Source organism: Bos indicus x Bos taurus, chromosome 3 (genome assembly GCF_003369695.1).
Source record: "Bos indicus x Bos taurus breed Angus x Brahman F1 hybrid chromosome 3, Bos_hybrid_MaternalHap_v2.0, whole genome shotgun sequence".
Taxonomy (NCBI): domain Eukaryota; kingdom Metazoa; phylum Chordata; class Mammalia; order Artiodactyla; family Bovidae; genus Bos; species Bos indicus x Bos taurus.
The window spans coordinates 55,423,290-55,451,187 of record NC_040078.1 but is presented as its reverse complement, the minus strand read 5'-3'; the positions used below and the strand labels follow the sequence as shown (position 1 = coordinate 55,451,187).

The following is a 27,898-nucleotide window of genomic DNA, read 5'->3' as shown; positions in this document are numbered from 1 at the left end:
AAGAGACTCTATCTGGAAGGAGCTACAGGATCTAGAAAGCAGGTACCTTTAGAAAGCAAGCAAGTTCATTTGGGATAGATTCTGAGTGTGCTGGACCAAAAAGATGGTATATAAATTTGGATTAAGAAGAATTTATTGATCTGGGAGCCCAACTCAGGATTACATATTCAGGCAAGTGTCCTAAAAAATCATGCTAACACTCTACTAGAATGACCCTTTATTTGGAGAAAACAGTGGTACCTACTAAGTCTAATAGAAGTGCCACAATTGTCCTGGCAGACCATAGAAGAGGAATCAAAAGACTTAGAATGCTAGAGCACAAACTCTAACTAGAAAACCCACCAGCTGATTATAGCCTTCTAGAAGGCCCAGAGGGCATTCGGTTACCAAAGCAATAAGAAATGTACTGCCTGAGAGACACCAGCATCACTGAGAAACTGAGTAGCGGCTGTCTTTTTTTGGTCAGAGCTGATAGTAAGAGATTTCAGACCACTTGATAGCAGATGGGATGATAAGACCCCCAAATAATAGAAGTCAGGTAGTAAAAGATAACCATTAAAGTGAACACAACAGCAAGATTGGAATGTCAGCCTGTAGGGTCTGACCCACAGAGAGCTATAGAGGTGATTAATAGGATGTGGTGCCCACAAGGGCAAGATATATGGGCAACTAAGAAGGGTACTGCTCAATCTGTACAATCAAAAAAAAAAAAAAAATCAAATATAAATGACCAAGAAGCTGAAAGTAAAAAGAGTTGCAATCACTTGCCCAGTTTCTGGACCCGAGCCAGTTGTCAGACCCAAACTAATTGACTGAAAAATTTACTGTGTCCCCAGGAGAAAGGCTCCTGCAACACTATGCAGGCGCACATGGTAATGATTCCCCGGTCCCTCTCAAAGGGACCAACAGCCATTTGCTTAGGTAACCATAAACTGCAGACAGGGTAATGTCAAATATTTGTAAGATTTACTGAATCGAGTGCCCATATTGACATACTAAAAGAACTGAAGTATCATCTGTAACTGCTTATTAGAACAGGGGTATGTGGCGACCAGGAAATTTTCAAAAGTGCAGCTCACAAACGATACAGTGGGTCCTCTAACCAAAAGAGACTTTCTTGGTAGCTGGTACAACTCCAAAATGGGCTTGGCCAACTGAGATTGCAAATCAAAAACAATACTAGAACCTGTGGGAACTGGCAGAAGTTGGTGCCATCCTTAAAGATCTAAAGACTTAGGGGTGGTGGTCACCATAATTTCTTCATTTAATTTCTTCATTTAATCAGTTAAGTTCTGAAGGATTAAGAGCAAACTAGGGGCTTCTGAGATGGCTCAGTGGTAAAGAATCCACCTGCCAGTGCAGGAGATGGGGGTTCGATCCCTGGGCCAGGAAGATCCCCTGGAGGAGAAAATGGCAATCCACTCCAGCATTCTTGCCTGGAAAATCCCATGGACAAAGAAGCCTGGAAGGTTACAGTCCATGGGGTTGCAGAGCAGACACAACTTAGTGACTAAGCATGATCATGAGCACCACAGCCTCAACCAAGCAGAATCCTTGATTATAACTACTGTACTGGGTGTGCAACTTTGCTGGAGCAGATTAGCACAGACTCGGTATATGGTATGCAGCCACCGACCAGGTTTATGCATTTCTTTCCATTTCTATCAGAAACAGTTCTCACAACCACGTATATTCAGTCTTGCCTCAAGGCTATGGTAACTCTCACATTATATCATCGAGTGGTCTAAAGGGAGCCGGCTCATCTGGGTACACTGCAGAATATCACATTTGGTCTGCCATATCAATGATAAGTAAATTGGGCCAAAATATCAAGAAGCAGCAAGTATGCTGGAAGGTTTATTAATAAACATAACACTCTGGTGGGTAGAGATAAACCCTACAAAGATTAAGAGGTCTGCAACATCAACAAAATGTTGGCGGTCCAGTGGTCTGGGAGCATGCCAGGACCACCTCTCAAAATAAAGAAGAAAATATTGCATATCCTACCTCCTACCTCAAAGAAGAAAGCATAATATCTGGCAGGCCTTTCGGAGGGCCTAGAAAAAGCATATTCCACACTTGGACTATTATTCTGACATGTATACCAGGAAACAGGAAAGGTGGCCAGCTTTGGATGCATCCAGAGCTGTTAAAGTCCAGGTCATGGTATAGGTAGTCTTACCACTTGGGCCAGAAAAAACAGCAGACCTGATGGATTTTCAGGTATCTGTGGAAGGGAAAGACACAGTGTAGAGTTTATGGCAAACTCTAATATGAAATGGAAAAGAAAATGGCAATCCACTCCAGTATTCTTGCCTGGAAAATTCCATGGACAGGGGAGCCTGGTGGGCTTCTTCATGGGGTCGCAAACAGTTGGACATGACTAAGCACTCAGATATGCAAATGACACCACCCTTGTGGCAGAAAGTGAAGAGGAGCTAAAGAGCCTCTTGATGAAAGGGAAAGAGGAGAGTGAAAAGGTTGGCTTAAAGCTCAACATTCAGAAAACTAAGATCATGGCATCTGGTCCCATCACTTCATGGCAAATAGATGGGGAAACAGTGTCAGACTTTATTTTTGGGGGCTCCAAAATCACTGCAGATGGTGACTGCGGCCATGAAGTCAAAAGATGCTTACTCCTTGGAAGGAAACTTATGACCAACCTAGATAGCATATTGAAAAGCAGAGACATTACTTTGCCAACAAAGGTCCGTCTAGTCAAGGCTATGGTTTTTCCAGTGGTCATGTATGGATGTGAGAGTTGGACTGTGAAGAAAGCTGAGTGCCGAAGAATTGATGCTTTTGAACTGTGGTGTTGGAGAAGATTTTTGAGAGTCTCTTGGACTGCAAGGGGATCCAACCAGTCCATTCTGAAGGAGATCAGTCCTGGGTGTTCATTGGAAGGAATGATGCTAAAGCTGAAACTCCAATTCTTTGGCCACCTCATGTGAAGAGTTGACTCATTGGAAAAGACCCTGATGCTGGGAGGGATTGGGGGCAGGAGGAGAAGGGGATGACAGAGGATGAGATGGCTGGATGGCATCACCGATTCGATGGACATGAGTTTGAGTAAACTCCAGGAGTTGGTGATGGACAGGGAGGCCTGGTGTGCTGCGATTCATGGGGTCACAAAGAGTTGGACACGACTGAGTGACTGAACTGAAGTACACAGTACTAATAAGAAAATCACAACGAAGAATCCCAGAATTCTGTAGTAAAGCCTCACCACCAGCAGTGGAAAATTAGACACCTATCAAAAACACACAGCTCTTGACATGCTACTGGGCCTCAGTTAAACTGCAGCACCCAACTATAGGACAGCAGTAACCATGCTGTCAGTACTGCCCACCGTGGGCTGGATTCTGTCCAGCCTCAAAACCAGCTGCAACAGTGGGGGCTGTGACTCATCCTATTAACTTTCCTCTTGAAAATTTTCCCCTAGGAAAAGAGGTTCAGCAAAACCCCAAAGGAGCAGTCCCTAGAACTGGTACAAGGCAAATGGATTTCAATGGCACAAGGAGGCGATTTTGGTAAACATTTAAGTATGCTGTCCAGCTCATCCTTTCCACTTCAGTCCTGAAGCACTCATTCCCCCAGCTGCCCAGGGTATCAGCTAACGAGAGCCTTCTCTTTCCATGTCATGTTCCCTTCCCAGGGACTGGTCAATATAAAATAGAAATGCTCAGTTCCCTTGGTGCAGTGCCATTTTAGCTCCAGAGCTCCCGATGGGTCAGCTGAGGTCTTCGTTGCGATGACATCAGCTCTTTCCTCTGCGCCATTCTGCATTCTTCACTGACCTATAGGTATTGATGCAAGAATGGTAAACTTTCTGCATGCTAATCTTCTCAGAATTTTCTTCCCAGGGAATCTGACCTGTAATAGCTGTACTTAGAGTGGGCAGCCTTCCCTTGACATACTCCCTTTCACAAAAAATGCTTTTCCAACCAGAAGGGAAAGAGACACGTGTACCCCAATGTTCATCGCAGCACTGTTTATAATAACCAGGACATGGAAGCAACCTAGATGTCCATCAGCAGATGAATGGATAAGAAAGCTGTGGTACATATACACAATGGAGTATTACTCAGCCATTAAAAAGAATACATTTGAATCAGTTCTAATGAGGTGGATGAAACTGGAGCCTATTATACAGAGTGAAGTAAGCCAGAAGGAAAAACATAAATACAGTATTCTAACGCATATATATGGAATTTAGAAAGATGGTAACAATAACCCTGTGTACGAGACAGCAAAAGAGACACTGATGTATAGAACAGTCTTATGGACTCTGTGGGAGAGGGAGAGGGTGGGAAGATTTGGGAGAATGACATTGTAACATGTAAAATATCATGTAAGAAACGAGTTGCCAGTCCAGGTTCGATGCACGATACTGGATGCTTGGGGCTAGTGCACTGGGACGACCCAGAGGGATGGTATGGGGAGGGAGGAGGGAGGAGGGTTCAGGATGGGGAACACATGTATACCTGTGGTGGATTCGTTTTGATGTTTGGCAGAACTGATACGATTATGTGGAGTTTAAAAATAAAATAAAATTTAAAAAAAAAAAAAAAAAAAACTGAAAATAGAACTGCCTTATGATCCAGCAATCCCACTGCTAGGCATACACACTGAGAAAACCAGAAGGGAAAGAGACACGTGTACCCCACTGTTCATCGCAGCACTGTTTATAATAGCCAGGACATGGAAGCAACCTAGATGCCCATCAGCAGATGAATGGATAAGAAAGCTGTGGTACATATACACAATGGAGTATTACTCAGCCATTAAAAAGAATACATTTGAATCAGTTCTAATGAGATGGATGAAACTGGAACCTATTATACAGAGTGAAGTAAGCCAGAAAGAAAAACACCAATACAGTATACTAACGCATATATATGGAATTTAGAAAGATGGTAACAATAACCCTGTGTATGAGACAGCAAAAGAGACACTGATGTATAGATCAGTCTCTTGGACTCTGTGGGAGAGGGAGAGGGTGGGGAGATTTGGGAGAATGGCATTGAAACAAGTATAATATCATGTATGAAACGAGTCTCCAGTCCAGGTTCGATGCATGATACTGGATGCTTGGGGCTGGTGCACTGGGACGACCCAGAGGGAGGGTATGGGGAGGGAGGAGGGAGGAGGGTTCAGGATGGGGAACACAGGTATACCTGTGGTGGATTCATTTCGATGTTTGGCAAAACTAATACAATATTGTAAAGTTTAAAAATAAAATAAAATTAAAAAAAAAAAAAAATGCTTTTCCAAAAGTTTTGAAAAACAGAACTAATGGTCCATCCACAATTCAACAGTGTTTTCATTTTTGTTCTTGGGTACACTGCAAGATATGAGGGATCTTAGTTCCCAGAATGGGAATTGAACCCATGCTCCCTACAGGACATGGAATCCTGTGGAAGCATGAATTCTTAACCACTGTACTGCCAGGGAAGTCCCCACAATTCAAGAGTTTAATCTTTCCAATTGCCTCTGAAAAACTAAAGTTAAAATTAAGAAGCCATATATCTCTTTATTGAAATAGTTGTTTCATTACTCTATAAACATATTTCCCATTCTATGAAATTAACATTATTGCTACATTTTCATACATCTTTCATAAAAAGATAAAATCATTGCCTTTTATTTCATTCAAACTTTAAATCTTTCTACTAAGAAATAACTATAAATTCCTAAAACTCTAGTTGGCAATATTGCCAATTACTAGAGCCTAATGACGAAAGCAAACATTAAACACATAATAACATAAATGATCATTTGAATAACAATTGTGATAAGTGATCTGAAGGAAAAGCCAATGTGTTCTTTGCTCATACAACAGAAGACCCTAACACAGGGGTGCTTGGGCTTCCTAGAAGCTGTTGTATTTATGCTGAGAGCCAAAGAGTGAATGAAATTAGCAAGATGGAAGAGGGGGAAAGGGATGTGCAGAGCAGGCAAGAAAGTAAGACGTGATAAAATTTCAAGATGGATGGAGGAGATGGCTATCTTCTTAGTACTTCTTTCTTAGCCCTTCACACTATGTTTCAAAATACTGAACACTTAGTTTTAGGAGCCTCATAAAAGTAGTGAAAGAGTACTCTTTGGTCTCTGGTCCCATGAGCAAAATGGCATGAGTCATTATTTCCTTTTGAAACACAGGAAATGTTCCCATCTTGTTGGGTTTTAGAATATCACTGCCACAGACCCATTTTAACCATGCTACATTTCTGCAAGCACAGGCTTTAATTGCTTAAGAGAAGAGTCTATTGTCCATTGTTTCTAGTAGTTTGAAAGCAAAAGAACATTTTACATATAGAGATGTTCCCTCACATTTGCTTCTCCACTTCAGGAGAAAATTTTCTCCCACCTTCTATATACACTATATTTCTTAAGGGCAAGAATCATACAAGAACCAGGTCTTACCCAGCCCTGCATTTTCAGCTTTCAGCACAGTATCTGATACATAACAGATGCTACATTTAAATCAAACTTTAATAATCATTTGTATTGAATCATACATTCAGATAATAACTGTGACAGATAACAGGACAAGATTTTATCAAGTTCGAAATTTAAAGAATCTTTGAAACATTGTTTTAAATAGTCAAGCTTAATTTACAATTTTAAAAAATCTTCCATACAATCATTTGTGAATAAGTGTTACCTGAGAGTGTAAGTAGAAAGTCCAAGCAAACAACTAATGCTTTCTCCAGGAATTAATCTCCTGAAATGAATCCAAGCTAGGGTAGTGCAGCCTGTTGATTCCTTAGCAGAGATTTTAGTAAAGATCACCTAACATTCAGAACTCATATAATTTCAGCATCAAGTGATGCAAGGGGAGGCCTAGCATGCCTGGGTGACACTTCTGCTCCTTACTGCCTGTCCCCCACTCCACCATGAGAGGACAGGTGCTTGTGTTCTCAAAGTGCCACCACTTATGCCAGCTCTTTCTCATTTTTGTTAAAGTATGGAAACAATTGCTATATGACTTCAACCATCGTCTCGTCATCACATTCTCAGCAAGTTATTTGGGGACCCAAGTGGCATTTTGTACTTCTATATATATTTCAGCAAAGTGTGATTCTCCTTTTTAGCAACTGTACAATATAAAAAAGTTATTGCAGAAGAGATCAGTATGACATTTTGATAAAAGAAGTTTTTATTTTAAGAGAGAAGAGAAAAATCATTGCAAATGTGAATGCAAATTTCCTTGAGAACAAAACAAAATAGTAACTATGACAATGATAGCATTGTACATTGAAGATTACATCAGGCAGTACGGCTTCACAAAGTAAAAATTCTATGTCAAGTATAAACTCTAAATATCCATCTCCTTCAAGTTAATTATTAACTACAAATCTATATAGCAAGCAAGAAATGTCAAGTTATTGCTCTTATTCTATTACTGATAGACTGTGAAACATCTTAAAAATAATGTTCTAGGGGCATCCTTGGTGGCTCAGACCGTAAAGAATCCTGCAGTGCTGGATACCAGAGTTTGATCCCTGGGTTGGGAAGATCCCCCGGAGGAGGGCATGGCAACTCACTCCAGTATTCTTGCCTGGAGAATCCCCTTGGACAGGGGAGCCTGGTGGGCTACAGTCCATGTGGTCGCAAAGAGTCGGACATGACTGAGAGACGAAGACCACACACACCCAGGGCTTCTCTGGTGGCTCAGTGGTAGAGTCTGCTTGCCAAAGCAGAAACATGGGTTTGATCCCTGATCCGGAAAGCTCCCATGTGCCATGAAGCAAGTAAACCTGTGGGCCATAACTATTGAGCCTGTGTTCTAGGGCCCAGAAGCCACAACTGTTGAGCCCATGTGCCACAGCTACTGAAGCCGAGAGCCCTAGAGCCCGTGCATCACAAGGAAGAGTAGCGCCCAGCACTCTCCACAACTTCAGAAAAGCCTGCACAGCCATGAACACCAGGCACAGCCAAAAATATATCAATAAATAAATGTTTTAAATATAATAATGTCCTAAGCCATAATTGTATGAGTGTGTACATGCAGTACTTGGATACAATCTCAAAAACGACAGAATGATCTCTGTTCGTTTCCAAGGCAAACCATTCCATATCACAGTTATCCAAGTCTATGCCCCAACCAGTAACGCTGAAGAAGCTGAAGTTGAAAGGTTCTATGAAGACCTACAAGACCTTTTAGAACTAACACCCAAAAAAGATGTCCTTTTCATTACAGGGGACTGGAATGCAAAAGTAGGAAGTCAAGAAACACCCAGAGTAACAGGCAAATTTGGCCTTGGAATACGGAATGAAGCAGGGCAAAGACTAATAGAGTTCTGCCAAGAAAATGCACTGGTCATAGCAAACACCCTCTTCCAACAACACAAGAGAAGACTCTACACATGGACATCACCAGATGGTCAACACCAAAATCAGATTGATTATATTCTTTGCAGCCAAGATGGAGAAGCTCTATACAGTCAGCAAAAACAAGACCAGGAGCTGACTGTGGCTCAGACCATGAACTCCTTATTGCCAAATTCAGACTTAAATTGAAGAAAGTAGGGAAAACCACTAGACCATTCAGGTATGACCTAAATCAAATCCCTTATGATTATACAGTGGAAGTGAGAAATAGATTTAAGGGCCTAGATCTGATAGATAGAGTGCCTGATGAGCTATGGAATGAGGTTTGTGACATTGTACAGGAGACAGGGATCAAGACAATCCCCATGAAAAAGAAATGCAAGAAAGCAAAATGGCTGTCTGGGGAGGCCTTACAAATAGCTGTGAAAAGAAGAGAAGTGAAAAGCAAAGGAGAAAAGGAAAGATATAAACATCTGAATGCAGAGTTCCAAAGAATAGCAAGAAGAGATAAGAAAGCCTTCCTGAGAGATCAATGCAAAGAAATAGAGGAAAACAACAGAATGGGAAAGACTAGAGATCTCTTCAAGAAAATCAGAGATACCAAAGGAACACTTCATGCAAAGATGGGCTCGATAAAGGACAGAAATGGTATGGACCTAACAGAAGCAGAAGATATTCAGAAGAGATGGCAAGAATACACAGAAGAACTGTACAAAAAAGTTCTTCATGACCCAGATAATCACGATGGTGTGATCACTGACCTAGAGCCAGACATCCTGTAATGTGAAGTCAAGTGGGCCTTAGAAAGCATCACTACAAACAAAGCTAGTGGAGGTGATGGAATTCCAGTTGAGCTCTTTCAAATCCTGAAAGATGACTCTGTGAAAGTGCTGCACTCAATATGCCAGCAAATTTGGAAAACTCAGCAGTGGCCACAGGACTGGAAAGGGTCAGTTTTCATTCCAATCCCAAAGAAAGGCAATGCCAAAGAATGCTCAAACTACCACACAGTTGCACTCATCTCATACGTTAGTAAAGTAATGCTCAAAATTCTCCAAGCCAGGCTTCAGCAATATGTGAACCGTGAACTTCCTGATGTTCAAGCTGGTTTTAGAAAAGGCAGAGGAACCAGAGCTCAAATGGCCAACATCCGCTGGATCATGGAAAGAGCAAGAGAGTTCTAGAAAAACATCTATTTCTGCTATATTGACTATGCCAAAGCCTTTGACTGTGTGGATCACAATAAACTGTGGAAAATTCTGAAAGAGATGGGAATACCAGACCACCTGATCTGCCTCTTGAGAAATTTGTATGCAGGTCAGGAAGCAACAGTTAGAACTGAACATGGAACAACAGACTGGTTCCAAATAGGGAAAGGAGTACATCAAGGCTGTATATTTTCACCTGTTTATTTAACTTATATGCAGAGTACATCATGAGAAATGCTGGGCTGGAAGAAACACAAGCTGGAATCAAGATTGCCGGGAGAAATATCAATAACCTCAGATACGCAGATGACACCACCCTTATGGCAGAAAGTGAAGAGGAACTAAAAAGCCTCTTGATGAAGGTGAAAGAGGAGAATGAAAAAGTTGGCTTAAAGCTCAACATTCAGAAAACGAAGATCATGGCATCCGGTCCCATCACTTCATGGGAAATAGATGGGGAAACAGTGTCAGACTTTATTTTTCTGTGCTCCAAAATCACTGCAGATGGTGACTGTAGCCATGAAATTAAAAAGACACTTACTCCTTGGAAGGAAAGTTATGACCAACCTAGATAGCATATTGAAAAGCAGAGACATTACTTTGCCAAGAAAGGTCCGTCTAGTCAAGGCTATGGTTTTTCCTGTGGTCATGTATGGATGTGAGAGTTGGACTGTGAAGAAGGCTGAGCGCCGAAGAATTGATGCTTTTGAACTGTGGTGTTGGAGAAGACTCTTGAGAGTCCCTTGGACTGCAAGGAGATCCAGCCAGTCCATTCTAAAGGAGATCAGCCCTGGGATTTCTTTGGAAGGAATGATGCTAAAGCTGAAACTCCAGTACTTTGGCCACCTCATGTGAAGAGTTGACTCATTGGAAAAGACTCTGATGCTGGGAGGGATTGGGGGCAGGAGGAGAAGGGGACGACAGAGGATGAGATGGCTGGATGGCATCACTGACTCGACGGACATGAGTCTGCGTGAACTCCCGGAGTTGATGGACAGGGAGGCCTGGTGTGCTGCGATTCATGGGGTCGCAAAGAGTCGGACACGACTGAGCGACTGATCTGATCTCTGATCTGATCTGTACTAGCATTAAAATCATGGACAGAAAAATGCAAGAATAGAAGTGATCAGGGATGATCTATGCCATAGTTACCAAAATAACTAATAAATAATATTTCTCTCTCATTCTAACAAATATGTAGTAATAAGTATAATGTATTATCAATATATGTTTAATATATACATATTATACTGATTTAATAATAGATTCACAACTTGAAAATTCATTTAGAGTGTTCTGTTTTAAAACTTTAAAATAACATCCTTTTAAGACTGGGGAACTTACTGTCACACAGGAACACTTAATGAAACACACGTTTTTAACACCAGGGCAGAGCAGACAGCTTCGATTAGGAAACCTAGAGGATATTTCATTTGATTGCTCTAAAGATGAAAAGCCAAGAAAGAAAAAGGATGAAACAACTTCAGATGCTTTCAATGCAGTTATCAAATCAGAATGAACTGCTTTTGACTATGGGTGCAATAAGTCAGAAGGCATTCACTAAACCAAAAAGCAAGAACTTCTGTTCCACCATGACTAATTCAACTTAATGAAATTATTTAAAAAAAATAAAAACTACACATATGAGACATAAGAAAAAAAAGGGAAGATAGAAAGGCAAGCAACAGCTGGTATGTTTCATGAAAAGACAATGGCTACAATTTTGAACCGATTAATGTTAGAATTTCTGCCTGACCTTGAATTTGACAAAATTCAATATAAAGACCAAGCTTATAAAAGGCCTTCAATTATAAGAGGTTATCTAAAGAGCACTTAAACTGGTTTTCAAGATGAAATACTAACTGAAGTTTGTATTTATTTCGTAAACAACCATGTTAACCTTGCTATTTGCACTGCCAATGACATCTTCCCAAGACTATAGAATCCCTTTGCTATAAATCTTTATAGATAAGCAGCTCATTCCTTGTTTGTCAAACTATGGTAGGAAGTTGTACCAGGAAAATAATATAGAAATGAATCAAATGCAATACTGTATATTACAGAAACAAAATATATTATAGAACATGCCATATACTTCATAATAATCTTTTCTCCCCTAGAAACAAAATTGACATTACAGTAACCAAAACATTTATACCTCAGAGAAAGGCCTTAAGAGCTAATAAAATATAATAATAGTATTAATAACCCCTTGCATGTGTTTATTGCTTTATGGTTTACAAGCCTCTTTTGTCAGTATTCTATCAGTTGATCTTTACAAGAGTCCTGTAAGACAGGTTAAGGCTTGTCTTAGAGAGGGGACTTGATTTGCCCAAGGTCATATGGCTAATAAGAGGAAACTTAGAATTCAAACACAATCTAATTTTTCTTTGCAACTATTTCTCTGAAGTTACTGTGCTTGGTCAGGGATAGAAGATAGGAAAAAAGAAAATATTACAATGTCAATGCTCATAAAACTTTATTTGATCTATTATAAAAAACAGAAACCCAAAATTCTTTCAGCATTTAATATTTTTTAAAATATCGTCCACAGATTTATTTAATCAAGCAATACTGCACAGAATTTCTTATATAGTAGAAACTTTATCAAATGTAATCAGGGCCAGTATTAGGGTGCTAATTGAAGAAATCAGTGGAAGTATGAAATTATTGAAAGATAATAAATACTTAAAATATTTTATTTTGTTAAAACATATAATGTTTTAATATTTTATATTTATATGTTAAACATATAAATGTTTAAATATTTTATATTAGATGTTATATAAAATATTTATTCACCAATTTTTTATAGGTGCAGATTTTTATTTGAGAATGGGCCCAGTGATTGTCATCCTAAATGTCTATCTTACAGCAGTCCCATATATAACTTATCATGTACAATTTTCAGTTTCAGTTTATTCAGTTTGAAGCAAGAACTTAATTACTTGAGTAGAAACTGGATTTGCCTAATGTCAAACTATCTCCTCCATGAAATATATTGACTAGAAAGGGAAAAATGCAGTCACTACCTTAACCAAGTGATAACATAACCAGTAGTGAAATGTATCAACATCATGAACCCTTTGATATCAAGCACTGAGAATGGCAGAATATCACTTCTATAGTATTTTTGCCCAAAATGTATACACTGCTTCCAGTCATAAGGAAACAGGAAACAAACACAAACTGAGGGTATTCTACAAAATAAATGATCAGTTCTCTTTAACAGTGTCATGGTCACAAAAAGCAAGAAAAGATTGTGGAACAGTTACAGATTGGAGAAGATTAAGGAGAAATAACAGCTAATTGCAATGTGAGATCCTGAATTGCATGCTGGAATAGAAAAAAGGAAATTAGGGGGGAAACTGATAAAATTCAAACAAGATCTGTTAGTAGTTAGTCATGCACACTCAGTTCAGTTCAGTTGCTCAGTTGTGCCCGACCCTTTGTGACCACACGGACTGCAGCACGCCAGGCTTCCCTGTCCACCACCAACTCCCGAAGTTTACTCAAACTCATGTCTATCACATTGATGATGCCGTCCAACCATCTCACCATCTGTCCTCCTGCCTTCAATCTTTCCCAGCATCACAGTCTTTTCCAATGAGCCAGTTCTTCACATCAGGTGGCCAAAGTATTGAAGTTTCAGCTTCAGCATCAGTCCTTCCAATAAATATAGAGGACTGATTTCCTTTAGGATTGACTGGTTGAATCTCCTCGCATCCCAAGGGTCTCTCAAGAGTCTTCTTCAACACAACAGTTCAAAAGTATCTGTTCTTCAGCACTCAGCTTCCTTTATAGTTCAACTCTCATATCCATACACGACTACTGGAAAAATCATAGCTTTGACTAGCAGACCTTTGTTGGCAGAGTATCGTCTTTGCTTTTTAATGTGCTGTCTAGGTTGGTCATAGCTTTTCTTCCAAAGAGCAAGCACCTTCTAATTTCATTGCTGCAGTCACCATCTGCAGTGATTTTGGAGCCCAAGAAAATAAAGTCTGTCATTTTTTCCATTGTTTCCCATCTATTTGCCATGAAGTCATGGGACTGAATGCCATGATCTTAGTTTTCTGAATGTTGAGTTTTAAGCCAGCTTTTTCACTCTCCTTTTTCACTTTCATCAACAGGCTCTTTAGTTCCTCTTCACTTTCTGCCATAAGGGTTGTGTCATCTGCATATCTGAGGTTATTGATATTTCTCCTGGCAATCTTGATTCCAGCTTGTGCTTCATCCAGCCCAGTATTTCTCATGATGTACTCTGCATATAAGTGAAATAAGCAGAATGATAATATATATCCTTGATATATTCCTTTCCCAATTTGGAACCAGTCTGTTGTTCCATGTCCAGTTCTAACTGTTGCTTCTTGATCGGCACACAGATTTCTCAGGAGGCAGGTCAGGTGGTCTGGTATTCCCATCTCTTGAAGAATTTTCCACAGTTTGTTGTGACCCACACAATCAAAGTCTTTGCCATAGTCAATAAAACAGAGGTAGATATTTTTCTGGAGCTCACTTGCTTTTTTGATGATCCAATGGACATTGGCAATTTCATCTTGGGTTCCTCTTCCTTTTCCAGCTTGAACATCTGGAAGTTCTCAGTTCATGGACTATTGAAGCCTCACTTGGAGAATTTTGAGCATTATACTTTGCTAGCGTGTGAGATAAGTGCAATTGTAGGGTAGTTTGAACCTTCTCTGGCATTGCCTTTCTTTGGGACTAAATTGAAAACTGACCTTTTCTAGTCCTGTGGCCACTGCTGAGTTTTCCAAATTTGCTGGCACTTTCACAGCATCATCTTTCAGGACTTGAAATAGCTTAGCTGGAATTCCATCACCTCCACTAGCTTTGTTCATAGTGATGCTTCTGAAGGCCTACTTGACTTCCCACTCCAGGATGTCTGGCTCTAGGTGAGTGATCACACCATTGTGATTATCTGGGTCATTAAAATCCTTTTTTGTATAGTTCTTCTGTGTATTCTTGCCACCTTTTCTTAATATCGTCTGCTTTGTTAGGTCCATACTGTTTAAGTCCTTTATTATGCCTATCTTTGCATGAAATGTTCCCTTGGTATCTCTGATTTTCTTGAAGAGATCTCTAGTCTTTCCCGTTCTATTGTTTTCTTCTATTTCTTTGCATTGATCACTGAGGAAAGCTTTCTCATCTCTCTTTGCCATTCTTTGGAACTCTGCATTCAGATGGGCATACATTTCTTTTTCTCCTTTGCCTTTAGATCTCTTCTTTTCTCAGCTATTTGTAAGGCCTCCTCAGACAACCATGGCTGACTCTTCATGATTCCATGGACTGTAGGCCACCAGGTTCCTCTGTTCATGGGATTTTCCAGGCATGAATATAGGAGTGGATTGCCATTTCCTTCTGCAGGGAATCTTTCTGACCCAGAGATCAAACCTGTATCTCTTGCATTGGCAAGTGGATTCTTTCCCACTCTGCCACCTGGGAAGCCCAGTTAATATAGTAGTATTATGCTAATGTCAATATCCTGGTTTTGTTGATTGTACTATGGTTATATAAGATTAACACATTAGAGGAAGTTGGGTAAAGTGTATACAAGAACTCTATGTACTTTTTTTTTTTAATTTTTATTAATGGCTGAGTAATACTCCATTGTGTATATGTACCACAGCTTTCTTATCCATTCATCTGCTGGTGGACATCTAGGTTGCTTCCATGTCCTGGCTATTATAAACAGTGCTGCGATGAACATTGGGGTACACGTGTGTCTTTCCCTTCTGGTTTCCTCAGTGTGTATGCCCAGCAGTGGGGTTGCTGGATCATAAGGTAGTTCTATTTCCAGTTTTTTAAGGAATCTCCACACTGTTCTCCATAGTGGCTGTACTAGTTTGCATTCCCACCAACAGTGTAAGAGGATTCCCTTTTCTCCACATCCTCTCCAGCATTTATTATTTGTAGACTTTTGGATCGCAGCCATTCTGACTGGTGTGAAATGGTATCTCATAGTGGTTTTGATTTGCATTTCTCTGATAATGAGTGATGTTGAGCATCTTTTCATGTGTTTGTTAGCCATCTGTATGTCTTCTTTGGAGAAATGTCTATTTAGATCTTTGGCCCATTTTTTGATTAGGTCATTTATTTTTCTGGAGTTGAGCTGTAGGAGTTGCTTGCATATTTTTGAGATTAGTTGTTTGTCGGTTGCTTCATTTGCTATTATTTTCTCCCATTCTGAAGGCTGTCTTTTCACCTTGCTAATAGTTTCCTTTGATGTGCAGAAGCTTTTAAGTTTAATTAGGTCCCATTTGTTTATTTTTGCTTTTATTTCCAATATTCTGGGAGGTGGGTCATAGAGGATCCTGCTGTGATGTATGTCAGAGAGTGTTTTGCCTATGTTCTCCTCTAGGAGTTTTATAGTTTCTGGTCTTAACGTTGAGATCTTTAATCCATTTTGAGTTTATTTTTGTATATGGTGTTAGAAAGTGTTCTAGTTTCATTCTTTTACAGGTGGTTGACCAGATTTCCCAGCACCACTTGTTAAAGAGATTGTCTTTAATCCATTGTATATTCTTGCCTCCTTTGTCAAAGATAAGGTGTCCATATGTGCGTGGATTTATCTCTGGGCTTTCTATTTTGTTCCATTGATCTATATTTCTGTCTTTGTGCCAGTACCATACTGTCTTGATAACTGTGGCTTTGTAGTAGAGCCTGAAGTCAGGTAGGTTGATTCCTCCAGTTCCATTCTTCTTTCTCAAGATCGCTTTGGCTATTCGAGGTTTTTTGTATTTCCATACAAATTGTGAAATTATTTGTTCTAGCTCTGTGAAGAATACTGTTGGTAGCTTGATAGGGATTGCATTGAATCTATAAATTGCTTTGGGTAGTATACTCATTTTCACTATATTGATTCTTCCAATCCATGAACATGGTATATTTCTCCATCTATTAGTGTCCACTTTGATTTCTTTTACCAGTGTTTTATAGTTTTCTATATATAGGTCTTTAGTTTCTTTAGGTAGATATATTCCTAAGTATTTTATTCTTTTTGTTGCAATGGTGAATGGAATTGTTTCCTTAATTTCTCTTTCTGTTTTCTCATTATTAGTGTATAGGAATGTAAGGGATTTCTGTGTGTTGATTTTATATCCTGCAACTTTACTATAATCATTGATTAGTTCTAGTAATTTTCTGGTGGAGTTTTTAGGGTTTTCTATGTAGAGGATCTATGTACTATTTTTATAAACTTATAAGTCCAAAAAAATCAGTTCAAAATAAAAAGTTAAAAACAACAAATACATGAAACATTTGCAAAGCAATCTGACTGCAAATGAGTAGGAATGCAGCCAAACCCCAATAGTTAAAATAAACAAAAGGGAGTAAAGCAAGTTGTAAAATAAAAGGAACCAAATGGCCAGCATTAAACAAAGAGAAACAAGATTCTAACTTCATAGATAAAGAAATGCAAGTTAAAATATCTTTGCTTTTTCAAACTGACACATTGGTTTTACATATAAAATTCAGTGTTTTATTGCATACAATTCAGTGTGTGAAGATACGGGGAGAAAGGCATTCATAACCACTACAGGTGGGAATGTAAATTGGTATAAACTTCTTTGAGAAAAATTTTTTCAATTTAAATGTCCATATCCTTAGGGCCAGCATTTCCATTCTCTAAAAAGTTATTTTGAAGAAATAAATGTCAGGAATACAAAAGACATTTATTGCATGAAAAATTTTAAACAACCTAAATGTTCATCAATAGGGAGAAGAAATTATTATGATGTATTCATGAAATATTATGCAATAATTTAAAAATATAATCTAGAGTTATATTAGTTGACATAAATAGATATACATGAATTATTATTATGCAAAATATGGATAGAAAAGAACATGTATGGTAATTATCAATTATATAGTATACCTGTTTATACTATATATACATAAATATATTTGATTTTCTTTTTTCATATTTTGATTTTCTATTTCTTCTACAACTAACATATATGACCTTTGCAATAAAACTTTTTAAATTCATGCCCCCCTCAAACTTTATTTACTTTTCAAGGATCTCTGTGTGAGGAGGGTCACTAACTCCATTCAGCTAACAGATGGAAAACCAACCATGGGATAGGCCTGCACTTTTAGGACATGTCACTTGGTGGTACACTGTTTCTCTAGCAGATATTCAAGACATTTTAATTTGTTTGCCATACACACTTTGTGCTATGATCCAAAGATAAAAATCCAGTCCCATATAGCCATACCCCTGAGATACTGTGAGTTTGGTTCCAAACCACTGCAATAAGCGAGTCTTGAGAATTTTTTTATTTCCCAGTGAACAAAAAAATGTATGGGGGCTTCCCAGGTGGTCCAGTGGTTTAAGACTTCACACTGCCAAGGCAGGGGGCATGGGTTCAATCCCTAGTTGGGGAACGAAGATTCCACATGCTATATGGCACAACAAAAAAAATTTTTTTTTGATTCTTGAAAAGTTATGTTTATACTGTAGTAGTCCATTAAGTGTGCAAAAACACTATGTCTACAAAAAAAAAGACTCTAAGTAAAAATTACTTTATTCCTAAAATTGCTAACCGTCATTTGAACCTTCAGTGAGTCATAATCTTTTTGGTGATGGAGAGTGCTGCTTTGATGTTGATGGCTGCTGATTGATCAGGGTGGTGGTTGCTGAAGGATGGGGTGGCTGTGACAATTTCTTAAAATGAGTTTTGCTGCACTGGTTGACTTTCCTTTCATGAACGATTCTAATGTAGTATGCAGTGCTGTTGGATGGCATGTTACCCACAGCAGAACTTCTTTCAAAACTGGAGTTAATCCTCTCAAATCCTGTTGCTGCTTTATCAACTTAGTTTATGCAATATTCTAAATCCTTTGCTGTCACTTCAACAACCTTCACAGCATCTTCATCAGAATCAGATTCCATCTCAAGAAACCACGTTCTTTGCTCATCCATAGGAAGCAACTCCTCACCCATTTGAATAGTATCATGAGATTGCAGTAATTCAGTCACATCTTTAGGTTCCACTTCTAGTTCCCTTGAAATTCCTCCTTGATCCATGTGTTGCAGAATGGACGTTGTGTTAGCAGGCATGAAAACTACCTTAATCCTATTGCACATCTTCATCAGAGATCGTGACAAATCAAGTGCATTGTCAGTGAGCAGTAATACTTTGAAAGGAATGTTTTTGCTGAAAAGTAGATCTCAACAGTGGGCTTAAAATATTCAAAAACCACATTGTAAACAGACGTCCTGGCATCCAGGCTTTGCTGCTTGCATTTGTAGAGCACAGGCAGAACAGAGTTAGCATAATTCTTAAGGACCCTAGGATTTTCAAAATGATAATTGAGCATTGGCTTCAACTTCAAGTCATCACCTGCGTTAGCCCCTATCAAGAGAGTCAGGCCATCCTTTGAAAGCTTGAATTCAAGCATTGATTTCTCCTCTCTAGTTATGAAAGTCCTCTATGCCATCTCCTTCCAGTAAAAGGTTATTAGATGAAATAGAAACTAGACAAAGTTAAAAATCTGCTATTTGGTGCAGCCACTTTCATTAATGATCTTAGCTAAATCTTCTGGATAACTTGCTGTAGCTTCTTTGTCAGTACCTGCTGCTTCACCTTGCACTTTTATGTTTCAGAGATGGTTTCTTTATTTAAACCTCATGGACCAACCTCTGCTAACTTCAGCCTTCCTTTCTGCATCTTCCTCACCTCTTTCAACCTTCATAGAACTGAAGACAGTGAGGGCCTTACTCTGGATTAGGCTTTGGCTTAAAGGAAAGTTTTGACTGGTTTGGTCTTCTATTCAGACCATTAAAACTGTCACCATATCCGCAATAAGGCTATTTAACTTTCTTATCATTCGTATGGTCACTGGAGAAGCACTTTTAATTTCTTTCAAGAATTTGTCCTCTGTATTCACAACTTGGCTAACTGTTTGACACAAAAGCCTAGTTTTTAACTTGTCTCAGTGTTTGATATTCCTTCCTCAGTAAGCGTAGTCATTTCTTGGTTTTGATTTAAAGTTAGAAAAATGTAACTTTCTTTCACTGGAACACTTATAGGCTATTATCGGGTTATTAATTGGCTTAATTTCAATACTGTTGTCTCAAGGAATAGCAAGACCAGAGAAGAGGAAGGGAGGTGGAAGAATGGCCAGTCAAAACACACAACATTTATCTGTTAAGTTTGCCATCTCATATGGGCACAGTCTGTGGTGCCCCCAAAACAATTACAATATTAACTTCAGAAATTTCTAATCACAGATCACCATAACAAACATTTGTTGCTGTTCAGTAATTAAGTCATGTCTGACTCTTCATGACCCCTTGCACTGCAGCATGCCAGGCTTATCTGTCCTCCACTATCTCCCAGAGTTTGCTCAAATTCATATCCATTTAGTTATAGAGGTCATCTAACCATCTCATCCTCTTCTGTCCCCTTCTCCTCCTGCCCTCAACCTTCCCCAGCATCAAGGTCTTTGCCAGTGAATCAGCTCTTCACATCAGGTGGCCAAAGTATTGGAGCTTCTGCATCAGTCTTTCCAGTGAATATTCAAGGTTAATTTCCTTTAGAATTGATTGGTATGATCTCCTTGCAGTCCAGGGACTCTTAGGAGTCTTCTCCAGCACAATTCGAAAGCATCAGTTCTTTGGCGGTCAGCCTTCTTTATGGTCCAACTCTCATATCTGCACATGACTACTGGAAAAATTATAGCTTTGACTATATGGAATTTGGTCAGCAAAGTGATGTCTCTGCTTTTTAATAATATGTTTAATAACAAACATAATAATAATGAAAATTTTGAAATATTCCAAGAATTTCCAACATGTGACACATAGACACAAAGTGAGCAAATGCTGTTGGAAAAATGGTGCCAATAGATTTGCTTGATGCAGAGTTGCTACAAAACTTCAATTTGTAAACAATGCAATACCTGAAAAGCACAATAAAACAAGTTATGCCCTTTTTCATTTATCTAAAAATGATTTTACCTTCTCTCAAATCACTGTTAATTTAATAGTCAGTTGCTCCATTGCCTTATGGTAGGCATTCAAGAAGAACTCATTATTGGGCAAAAAAGACATAATTAAAAACAGAAACAACAGATGCATTAAAAATTGAACAGTTTCTTCATATCATTTTGCTGTCTTTGTAAACGAAGTTGAACTGGTTTCATGGGGGCCTTTAATATGATATTCTGCATTGTGGATCTACACTAGAAGAAAAGATCAGCATTTCTCAAATGTATTTCAATTCCCTTCTTTGGTGTAAAGTATCTCTGAAGGAATGACATTCCAAGGAATACAACTTGGGAAACCCGCCCTCAACACTTGTCCATCTTGTTTAATGAAATCACCCTAGCATCAGTCCAGCTGAAGTTTCCATCATCCTCACTTCTTGTTGTGGACTTCATCTTGACTCCACTCATATTCCCCGCCGCTATCATATCCCATCTTTTCATTTGCTATAAGTTGCCCACAAGGTGCTGAAGTCTGTCAAATACAAATCCTCTGTACTTAAAGCACTTCTTGTTTGTCTCTCCTACTAGACTATGAGCTCATTGAAAATAGTAAATATGTATAGCTCACCTCAGTACCCCCCTAATAACTAGCATGGTGTCTGTAACATTGTAAGTCTTGTTATATCTATTTATAATTATATAGACATTATCTATATCTATATATAATGTATCTATTTGAAGAATAGACACATTAAATAAGTAAATGAGTGAATAGGGTAATATGTTTATCAATAAAGACTAGAAGGAGCAGCTCAGTTCTAATAATACAAAAACATAAAACTTGCATTAAATATGCTAACATTAAAATGGCTTCCTCATTCATTCATTCAATCAAAAAACGTTAAATACATTGCAGACATTGTGCTAAGTATACAAAAGTCAATAAAAAATAATTCAGCCTTCAAGATGTACAAAGTGTAGTAGATAAAAATTTATTTAATGCTTCAAATATTTTCATGTCTGATATTCACAATAATCTAACAATACATATTTTTCATATCTACATTTTAAATCTTTTAAAAAGTCATTTGTAGCTACAAAAGAACCTTATACAATTGTGTAAGATATAAAGTAGAATGACTAAACAAGTTTCTGTGTAGGCACCACCCAATTTAAAAAGCAAAAACATTCAGATCCTCCATCTCCCCTTTTTATTTCCCCCAAGAGAAAATGCAAACTTGAATTTTCTCTTTACCTTTTTTTTCCACTTTATATTTAACTATATTGGTTTTACTAAGCAATATACTACATACTTTTCCATGTTTGGACTACATGTGGAAACATACTGGAAACTTGCTGTTTCTACCCAACATTGCAGTTTTGTCTTGTTCATGTAAGTCTTAATCCACATGGATTTCATTTTTCTATATGTGGTATGAGATAGATCTCCAAAGTCATTTTTTCACTTTCAGATTACCAGTTGTCCCAACAGCATTTATTGAAAAGTTTATCTTTTCCTAACCAATGTGCAGTGTCAATGTCATCTCAGTCATAGGTCAAATTTCCATTTTTGGTATAGGTCTGCATCTGAGCTCTCTTTTCTATTTTGTTGGTCAATGTGTATACCCCTGCACCTAATCCCAGACCAAATGAAGAAACAGAGATGCATAGTAAATTGTTAATTTCTCATTAAAAAAAAAAACTAAACAGTTCTTTCACTTTGTACTTCTTCTTTAGGAATGTCTCTTTTATTCTTAATCATTTGCTCTTGCATATACATTTAAAACTCATTTTGCCATATCTCCTTTCACATGTAACTGACTTGTACCTCAAAATGGTTCACAACGAATTATGGTGAAGCCAAATATTGAACCCATTCCAGGGTTTCTTCCATCTAATACCAAGCATTACAGAGGAGATCTATTCTCACATCTTCCAATAAAAGACAAACTTATAAAGCTACTTCAGAATGTATCATGAAACAAATTTACCAGGAGATTCTTCAAAATGTAAAATGTTCTTTAAAACAAAGGGTTCCCTACGCCCATACTAAGGTTTTTCAACATATAGTTATGACGAGACTGCTAGTACTGATTCATCATTCATTCTCCCATTGTTTCTCACTGACAAAACCTTCATTTTGTTGGGAGATGAGGGCAAAGTGCCCGGCTAATAAAAACTAAATTCCCCAGCCTCCATTGTAGACAGACCTACACACGAACAGAGGTATCCATGTGTCAGAGTTCTGGCCTAGGAGATAGACATAAGTAGGTGTGTGAGGCAGGAAAAATGAAAATACCTAAGGGAGGTGGGGACAGACTCAGCTGGCACGCCCATTCTACACTCTGTGTCCTTTGCTCTCTCACCTTTCTGCATCTTCAAGTGCAGACACGATGGCAGGTGCTACAGCAGCCACTTGCAATTGATCACAAAGGAAAAGCTAGCAAGTCCTTAGAGAACTGATATCCTGCAGTTTCTTACCATGCCTGCCTTCCTGCATATTTTTTGTATCATGAAATAAAATTAAAATTTTGTCTAACTCAAGCCACTATTATTGATATTTGGGTGTTTTACTACACACAGCCAAATTTAAGCCATACTTGATAAAAGAAATAATTGAATTGCACATTTGTAAAGTTATACCTGCTTACAGTTATCTCTCCCATAGTATATAGCACAGAACTTTAGGGCTTCAAGCAGCCATTAAGTTAAAGCTCTTTGCCAGAGCATAAAAGAGGCTCCAGCTATAGGTATGCCTACCACTCAAGTTGATGGTCAGAGTTAGCCACCTATAAAGCCTTCCTTGGACACGACTGAGCTACTAAACTGAACTGAACTGAACTGAAAGCCTTCCTCAGCGGTCAATGCAAAGAAATAGAGGAAAACAACAGAATGGGAAAGACTAGAGATCTCTTCAAGAAAATTAGACATACCAAAGGAACATTTCATGCAAAGGTGAGCTCGATAGAGGTCAGAAATGGTATGGACCTAACAGAAGCAGAAGATATTAAGAAGAGGTGGCAAGAATACACAGAAGAACTGTACAAAAAAGATATTCATGACCCAGATAATTACGATGGTGTGATCACTCACCTAGAGCCAGAGATCCTGAAATGTGAAGTCAAGTGGGCTTTAGAAAGCATCACTATGAACAAAGCTAGTGGAGGTGATGGAATTCCAGTGGAGCTATTTCAAATCCTGAAAGATGATGCTGTGAAAGTGCTGCACTCAACATGCCAGCAAATTTGGAAAACTCAGCAGTGGCCACAGGACTGGAAGAGGTCAGTTTTCATTCCAATCCCAAAGAAAGGCAATGCCAAAGAATGCTCAAACTACCACACAATTGCACTCATCTCACACGCTAGTAAAGTAATGCTTAAAATTCTCCAAGCCAGGCTTCAGCAATACGTGAACCATGAACTTCCAGATGTTTTTAGAAGCTGGTTTTAGAAAAGGCAGAGGAACCAGAGATCAAATTGCCAACATCTGCTGAATCATGGAAAAAGCAAGAGAGTTCTGCTTTATTGACTATGCCAAAGCCTTTGACTGTGTGGATCACAATAAACTGTGGAAATTCTTCAAGAGATGGGAATACCAGACCACTTGACCTGCCTCTTGAGAAACCTGTATGCAGGTCAGGAAGCAACAGTTAGAACGGGACATGGAACAACAGGCTGGTTCCAAATAGGAAAAGGAGTACGTCAAGGCTGCATATTGTCACCCTGCTCATTTAACTTATATGAAGAGTACATCATGAGAAACGCTGGGCTGGAAGAAGCACAAGCTGGAATCAAGATTGCTGGGAGAAATACCAATAACCTCAGATATGCAGATGACACCACCCTTACGGCAGAAAGTGAAGAGGAACTAAAGAGCCTCTTGATGAAAGTGAAAAAGGAGAGTGAAAAAGTGGGCTTAAAGTCCAAAATTCAGAAAACGAAGATCATGGCATCTGGTCCCATCATTTCATGGCAAATAGATGGGGAAACAGTGGAAGCAGTGACTGACTTTATTTTTCTGGGCTCCAAAATCACTGCAGATGGTGATTGCAGCCATGAAATTAAAAGATGCTTACTCCTTGGAAGGAAAGTTATGACCAACCTAGATAGCATATTCAAAAGCAGAGACATTACTTTGCCAACAAAGGTCCGTCTAGTCAAGGTTATGGTTTTTCCAGTGGTCATGTATGGACGTGAGAGTTGGACTTGAAGAAAGCTGAGCACCAAATAATTGATACTTTTGAACTACGGTGTTGGAGAAGGCTCTTGAGAGTCCCTTGGACTGCAAGGAGATCCAACTAGTCCATTCTGAAGGAGATCAGTCCTGGGTGTTCACTGGAAGGACTGATGCTAAAGCTGAAACTCCAATACTTTGGCCACCTCATGTGAAGAGTTGACTCATTGGAAAAGACCCTGATGCTGGGAGGGATTGGGGGGCAGGAGGAGAAGGGGATGACAGAGGATGAGATGGCTGGATGGCATCACCGACTCGATGGACACAAGTTTGAGTAATCTTCGGGAATTGGTGATGGACAGGGAGGCCTGGTGTGCTGCGATTCATGGGGTCGCAAAGAGTTGGACATGACTGAGCGACTGAACTGAACTTAGCTGGATGCCCCATATAAACTTTGATTGTTACTTCCCTCCAATTTCCCTCATTCTGGGGTTTGACATAAATGATGCTATTTTAATAAGCAGATATCAACACTTCATATACTTTTCAAAAGAGTCATAAGCCCTTGAAAATGAAAGTGAAAGTCACTCAGTCATGTCTGACTCTTTGCAACCCCTTGTACTAAACAGTCCATGGAATTCTCCAGACCACAATAACTGGAGTGAACAGCCTTTCCCTTCTCCAGGGGATCTCTCTAACCCAGGGATCAAACCCAGGTCTCCCACATTGCAGCGGATTCTTTACCAGCTGAGCCACAAAGGAAGCATAAGCCCTTAAACACAGAAAGAATTGTTGCATGAAGGGGGACCCCTTCCAGGGCCCGAAACTGGGCTCTTGTCTAACACTCAGAAATGAATTGTCTAAAGAGACACACATGTCCATTGGCAGGCAAGCTGGCCCCTAGGTACCCCGAGTGGTCAGGATGTCAGTCTCAGTGAAGAAGAGTCCCCACCAGAGTCGCCATTTGTTGCATGAAGGGGGACCCCTTCCAGGGCCTGAAACTGGGCTCTTGTCTAACACTCAGAAATGAATTGTCTAAAGAGACACATGTGCTGACAAAGCAAGAGATTTTACTGGGAAAGGGCACCCGGTGGAGAGCAGTAGGGTAAGGGAACCCAGGAGAACAGCTCTGCCACGTGGCTCGCAGTCTCGGGTTTATGGTGATGGGATTAGTTTCTGGGTTGTCTTTGGCCAATCATTCTAACTCGGAGTCTTCCCTGGTGGCACACGCATTGCCCAGCCAAGATGGATGCTAGCGAGAGGGATTGTGGGAAGTGGACATACACGTGGTGTCTCCTTTTGACCTTTCCCAAACTCTTCCAGTTGGTGGTGGCTTATTAGTTCCGTATTCCTTACCAGGATCTCCTGTCATAAAACAACTCATGTGAATGGTTACTATAGGGCTGGCCAGGGTGGGCAGTTTCAGTCAGTGTGCTTCCCCTAACAACTCCCCCCTGAGAGACTTCATACTCAAGATACTTCTTGGGAATTGGGGCAGAGGTCTCTTTCTTCTGTAACTTTTTCCTGCTGTGCATGGGTGTAGGCCTGCCTAGTAGAGCAGAAGTCTCTCTCTACCTGATCAAGGTATTTTTTGCCTGAAACCAGCATTCACCCTTGTAATAACAGCAATTTAGTTTGAAACTGTTGGCCCCTCTCAGAGATGAAATAGACAGGGGCCAAACAGGAGACCTAACAGGATGGTCATTTCTGGTCCCTGGACACAGAAGGCAACATTTGGGGTGAGGGTGGCAGGGTTTGTGACTCTTTTTGATTGGTTGGTGGTGAGGCAACAGAGCTGTGCTTCAGAAATCTTGAGTTCTGTCTGAAGTTACCATCCTCCACCTGGGTGGGGGCTCAAAGACGTTGTTATGCATGGAGGCTGTACCAACCTTTGATTGTTTCTCCTGTTTCTGTATCCCCTCCCTTCCCTGATTAGCAGTTGTTTGAATCCGCCCTTTGGAATTCAGGGAAGGTCAAGGATGCTGAATGAAGCCTATATCCTACAGACAAGAAATGGAGAACACAGAGCAGATCTCTACTCCAGAGCCCAACAGAGTCCTGCTCAGTTTTAATTTAGGGAACTGGGCAACTATGACTGTGGTAACTCCCTGTCAAAATGGAGCATAGGACTGCCTCAGCTTGGAGAATAGACACTGAATTGGAAGTATTTCTGAGTTCCAAGTTCTAGATCTGAGTCTTGTATGATTAAAATCTCAGTCCCTTGGTCTGCCATTTTTGTGTAACAGATCCAGTTAGAAGTAGTTGGAGGAGTGATAACTGGAATTTAGTAGACAAAATAAATCTCATTTTTTTTTAGAAGAATAAGCCTGAAACCCAGTCTGGACCTGGCACTTCAGGGAGACTTGTAGCCAGGTAGACAGTTGCCTAGTTTTATGAAAAGTAAGGTTGCAGTTACTAGCTTCCAGAAGACATTGTTTTGAGAATGGTGGCATCCAAGCCTGACACGACTCAGAAAACTCAAGTGTTTAGCAATACAAGGTCTAATCTGAAAGTACACCCATACCATCACCCAGTTATTTCCCAGGATGTCTGAACCATAGCTACTCTATTTGGACTTTTAATTGTAAAGTTTTCCTTAATAGCCAAAGCAGATTTCACTGTTAATGACATCAGTGTTTCTCTAGGTATGAGAAGATGCAAGAATTGGGACTTATAAAATCTTCTCCTGAAAAGATCTAACTATCTGAAGGACTGTTCTGCCAGTTTTTTTCCCAGAGCACAGAGTGCCTCATTCCTGATTTTTACCCTGAACTCCTTTCAGGGAAGTTGAAGGTCAGCAGTTGCAGTGGTCATGATTTAATCTTTGTAGATGTAGATGGCAAGTGTCAGTTTCAGTTGGCAGAGTCTCTTTTGGCTCATAAACTTGACCATGATTTTGAGGGAGGCATTTCATGACCATTTTATCCCATGGTGCTGAGAATGTCCATTCTCAGGTTTGGCAAAAATTTTGTTGACAGGCCACTCAATGTGCTTGCTGTTATTGGACTAGGCCGTAAAACAGTATCCAAAATTCTCTGGACCACCGGTCTTACTAGCCTTTTGGTCCAGGAAAACATTCCCTCTTGTTGCTTCTTCCAATATCTAGAGTTACACTGTTACCATCATCGATCTCATGTGGAACTATATATTATCCTATCAAAGGCCTCAGTCACATATTTGGCAGTGTAAGAAACAGCAATTCTGTAAAACAGGTGAAATACAAATAA

At 39.5% G+C, this 27,898-nt stretch overlaps 1 pseudogene; it reads right to left on the bottom strand.

The window, feature by feature from the left end:
- Positions 1 to 18,381: 18,381 nt before the first annotated feature.
- LOC113890326 overlaps positions 18,382 to 27,898 on the bottom strand; it is an 80,832-nt pseudogene continuing 71,315 nt past the window's right edge.